We start from the raw sequence: 5,364 nt of genomic DNA, 5'->3' as shown, positions 1-5,364 counted from the left end.
AATAGTATCTCACCTCAGTCAACTGTCCTGCACCAAAAAACTTAACAGTACACATTCTCAGGATTTTTTTATATGGCATTTTCCAAACTGATCTAACTAGAATTGTTCCAGGAGCAAAGACACAAACACTGATTCCCATCGCAGCAAAAAGTTTTGGAGTCAGGAAAGCAGCATAATAGAATGGATTTAACCCCTCCATTTTACAGACTTATGTTTTGTACCATGTAGCAGCCTTCTCAAGTACATCAAATTCAACGCAGCCCACCATAATGTACAGTCCACATGACAGGGTGAAGTAATGAGATATAAAATAGATGATGCAATCTACTACAGGGGCAAGATGTGCAGAACAATGCAACTGTCTCCAGTTTTGTAATTAAAGTACAGAATCAAACACAGAAACTTATCAATCAGAAATAATCCTACAAGCTTACAGCTCATCACATTCAAGAATTAGATTCTATTCTGCATCAAAGAAAATGTCAGTCTACTCTAGGGCAAAAATCATATAGCAATCAAGTTGCTGTAAACTAATCTGTCCAAGATCTGATATACAACCAATCTATATATTTTATATCTAGCTTTATTGAAAAAAATAAAGTAATACAAATATAACAAAAAAGAAATCAAAGACCTAAAAGTGCAAAAAGTAAAAAATAGAAAAGAAAAAATATAAAGTAGTGTGGGAACAATCCAGAGAAAGAAACATTTTTGGGAATATCTGTCCCACTCCTGCCCAGGCCCCCCACAGGAACCCTTGACGCGAACGATGTAGAGCTAACCACACCCACTCCATCCATGCCCACCCAGTAGGCCACACCCATTGTGGCCACACCCACCCAGCCCCCCCCCGAGGGCAACCACAATGCTGATGTGGCCCTCAGTTAAATTGAGTTTGACACCCCTGCTCTACATCGTTCGCGTCAAGGGTGCCTGTGGGGGCCTGGGCAGGAGTGGGACAGATCTGAGGGTCTCTGGCAGAAGGGGGTGGGACCAGGGCAAGTGCCAAGGCATGGTCCACTGGAGGAGCCTCACTGTTCCTCTCAGGCCATGCGGGGGGGGGGGGGCTGGATGGTGGCACGGGCTGCCCGGAGCCTTGGGCAGCAGAGGTCAAATGCCCAGCCTGGCCCTCGAGCACCCGCGGCACCAAGCCCAGCCCCACTTCCCCAAGGGGGCTCCCAGCTGCACTTACCTCCTCCTCAAGGCTGCTGCTGCTGTGCTTGCTCTCCTTACCCAGGTTGCTCATGATGGGTACGAGGGCAAAGTCAGAGGGAGGCCCATTCCCTCTCCATGGGAGGAGACCCAGCTTTGTATCCAAAACTTTCTTAGCAATAGGATGGGAGACCCCCAGGATAGGCCAGGAGGAGGGGGCAAGGGGATGGTGAAAGGGCAGCAGGGCAAGACTAAGGCAGGACTTCCCTCAGACCCTCCCTCTCCTTCTTTCCTTTCTTCCTTCCTAAGTACAGAGTGGTGGGAAAATATTTGAGATGAGGGAGAAAAACAGGCAAGAAACGCAGCTGGGGAGGTGTTACCCTTCGTGAGGAATGAAGAAATGCACCATCACCTGGAAGTGGCCAGCACATGGTCCTCACCTACTTCACATATCTGGCTTGGTGGGCTCTGGGGGAGGGGATGCCATGAGCAGTGTAAGAGTCAACATTACCTGCGCAATGCCGCCCAGCCCCCAGCCTGCCCGGTTTCGGCAGGCAGCGGGGTGCTCTCCTCACAGCGCCGAGAGGTTGAGCCGGGAAGTGCGAAGCTCGCCAGCTTTGCACCTTGCTGCCTGCTGAAACTGGGTAGGCTGGGGACTAGGCAGCATTGCACTTCTCACCAGATTCATGCCCCCCTGGCTCAGCTCTTGGCGCTGTGAGGAGAGCGCCCCGCTGCCTGCTGAAACCAGGCAGGCTGGGAGCTGGGCAGCCTCGTGTTTCTTTTTGGATTTGCGCCACCTGGCTCAGCCTCTCGGCGCCGTGAGGAGAGCACCCCGCTGCCTGCCGAAACCCCTCCCCCAGAGCCCATCAAGCCGGATATGTGAAGTAGGCGAGGGCCATTTGCTGGCCACTTCCAGGCGATGGTGCATTTTTTCATTCCTCACAAAGGGCGACACCTCCCCAGCATGCACCCAGGGGGTGGGGCTGACACGGCAGGGGCTGGTTCCTCGCTGTTTCCAGACGGCCTTATGGAGCTAAGACTGAATGCGTTTCAGCATAGATGGCCACCACAAAATTGTACATTGGCTCCCGACCTGCCTGGGGCAGGGCCACGGCAGCAGGGGCCGTTCCCTCACTGTTTCCAGGATGGCTTCGCGGGCCACATGAAACCACTTCACGGGCCGCATCCGGCCCCCGGGCCTTCTGTTTGACACGTCTGACATAGAGGCATGTAAAACCATACTCCATAAAATGGAAATTGTGCTTTTAAATTCAGTTATGTAGAAACCAAAGAAAAGACCATGTGATCACAAAAATAAGAATAGTGTCCTAATAAAAAAATGGTTATCTACATAAAATCAAAGTCCTACTCACTACATTATTATTACTAGCAAGCTGTAATTACAACTTGCCAACTACCTTTCATGTCCCCAATCTCATGTTGTTGACAGTTCACAATACGCTCGCTGGTGAAGCATACAGTTAAAGCCCACAGGCAGCCTCCATCGAAAATATACTGATTTCCTTACCCAATTGCTTAAGAAATTTGGCAGAGTACGCCACAGCGAGGATTTCGGCTGCGCTGCACAATTTTTACCGAATAAATGAAAATGATTTTAGGCCTCTTGGTCCAACATCAGATCGCATTCAAGTCATAAAACTTAGACAAGACTGTCTCGGGTGTTTTGGCACAGAATTACAAGACGATTTTAAGAGTAAAATACATATCACCATCGTAGAATTTGTTGGCCTTCTTCCCACCTTTCACGCTCAAAAGCAACTCCAGGTCCATCTCTTCCACATGCCACCTCTCCCCTCCATTCCTCTTTCCATTTGCACCATCGCACATCACATCCGTATCTCCCCAAACTCTTTTGCACTGTAAAACACTTATTTGGTCGCGGTCTCCTATCTTCTCAACGGCCACACAGGCAGCTCTCTTATTAACCCGCCTACCCACCCCTCGGTTTAACTGCGGCCGCTTGATCTTCCTTCGCCGCATGGAGCAGCACCGGGGTCCCAAACTCTTACCATGGGTCGAACTCGTGTATGATGCTCTCAAAGCGGATGACGGCGAAGAGCCTGGAACTGAAACCAGCCAACCAGGCCAGGAAAAGGATTGTGAAGGAGAGCAGCGACTGCCAGCCCGCCGGCTGCGACAGGCCCCCTCCTCCCGCTGCGGCTCCGGGGCCAGTAGCCGCCAATGAGGAGCCTCGGCTGTTGGCCAGAGCTTGGGAATTTGAAGATGACGAGACGGCAGCGCTGGATTTGGGCTTCTGGTCGGTGACTGAATGTTCCGCCATGTTGTTCCCCGGAGTCCTCGCTGTTTCTCCACCTAAGGCGCGGCGGCGGAACAGAATCCGTCCCGTTCCCTCAGCGCGCTTCGCAAACGAAGAGGAAACGGCTGAAGTCGCTATTTTGTCCGCGTCCCTTTTACTGACGGGGGAAGCACTTCCCTGCCGCCACCTCTCCTTGAGCGACCCAAGAACTATCGCCCCTTGCGGCAGTCGCCGCCAACAGCCGAACGCTGGGCCAGAAAACGGGCGCGAGACTGAAGAAGCGCGCGAGAGAGATGTGGCGGAGGGGTGGGAGAGGAAGTAGAGGATATGCGAATAAGCGGGGCGACAGTTCGAGAAGGAGCGGACCTTCGAACCGAAGATAGCAAAAGTAACTTCCGTTGAAAATAAATTGGTTCCGGATGGCGTTCGAAGTAGGTTGAGGAAAATGAAGTGGGAGGAGAAATAAAGCGCGGAACCATAGATAGCCGTTGAGCAGCGCGTGCGAAAAGACGACGGGAAAGGCTAAGATGGCTAATCGAGGCACGCGGCGCGAGCGACCACTGAGACTGAAGTGGGCGGAGCCGACGAGACTTCTTCCGTTTGCATCAAGAACTATTAACCTGTCAGGAGCGACAGGGACTTCAAAAGGACAAAGCGATAGCCAATCGGGATCGAGAACTATAGAGAAAGGCGGTTACTTTATCAGTTTTTACCAATGATAAAATGCTAAGTAGAATCGTTTGATTGGCTGAGACGGCAACCGGTGATGGCGTAAAAATTGCCTTTTCTCTTTCACGTGAGGCAAATTAACTCCAATCACTGCAGTACTGTATGTTATGTTAAAAGAGGAAATTCTAGAAGTCATCTATTGCTTTTGCATTCGTAGCGAGGAAGCGCGAGGCATATTGGGGCTTTTAGTTTCTAGGAATTGTTGCTTTTCATATGTCAAGCGTTCTACCCACCCCTGTTGTCATGGTAAACCTGGAGGACACACCCGTCAAAATTTGCACGCCTGTTTTCTGAAGCTGAGTGTAAAAGAAACTGAAGTACAGTGCAGAAGGTTATTGTAACACTAGCATGCTCAATGCAAAATGCAACTTAAAAAACACTCCAAATCACACAAACATGCAGGCTAATAAGTACTTAGGGCAACTAGAGCTAGAGAGAGAGAGCTTGCATAACCCAAACGACGTTTCCCAATCTTGGGAACTTCTCGGCAGGGCTGTTGCTGAGAATTCTGGCAATCCATACAATGTGATCATTGTATCTCAAACTTCTTACAATGGGAAACGCTGTTCTAAATAGCCACACTGAAGCAGTAATACATGGGATAAAGACAAAATGAGACTGGATACAACAGCAGATGCCCAGGTTCATGTTATAATTAATATTTAGACTGAGCTATAGGATCCTTTTCAATGTATCAAATTCACAGAGCAGGAAGTACTGATGGACAACTGTTGCTTTATATTCTCATACTATGGTAATACAGGTAGTCCTTGACTTATAACCATTTGTTTAGTGACCCTTTGAAGTTACAACAGCACTTAAAAAGTGACTTATGACTGTTTTTCACATGACCATTGCAGCATCCCCATCGTCACATGATCAAAATACAGTGGCTTGGCAACTGGCATGTATTTATGATGGTTGTGAAGGGATTTTATTGTGTTTATGATTTTAGTATGTTTAAGCTTGATACTAGTGTGAGAAAGGAAGAAGTTTAAAAATAAACCGGTCACAATTGATTAACAATAGAAGGATTAGCCAAGCCCTGCAGGTAGGCACTAGATTCCAGGAGGCTTGGCTAGAAGACACACTTAACAAGACAAAAGGATGGCAGAGAGAAGTTCTGAACAATGTAACTGAGGGGGAGGGATGATGTATTCTGGCTAGGCGGATCGGACAGATTGTGCCCCCGGAAGTCCTCTCAA

Source organism: Protobothrops mucrosquamatus, unplaced genomic scaffold (genome assembly GCF_001527695.2).
Source record: "Protobothrops mucrosquamatus isolate PMUCROS unplaced genomic scaffold, P.Mucros_1.0 scaffold3453, whole genome shotgun sequence".
In the NCBI taxonomy this organism is placed as follows: domain Eukaryota; kingdom Metazoa; phylum Chordata; class Lepidosauria; order Squamata; family Viperidae; genus Protobothrops; species Protobothrops mucrosquamatus.
This window is presented reverse-complemented; position numbering follows the sequence as displayed.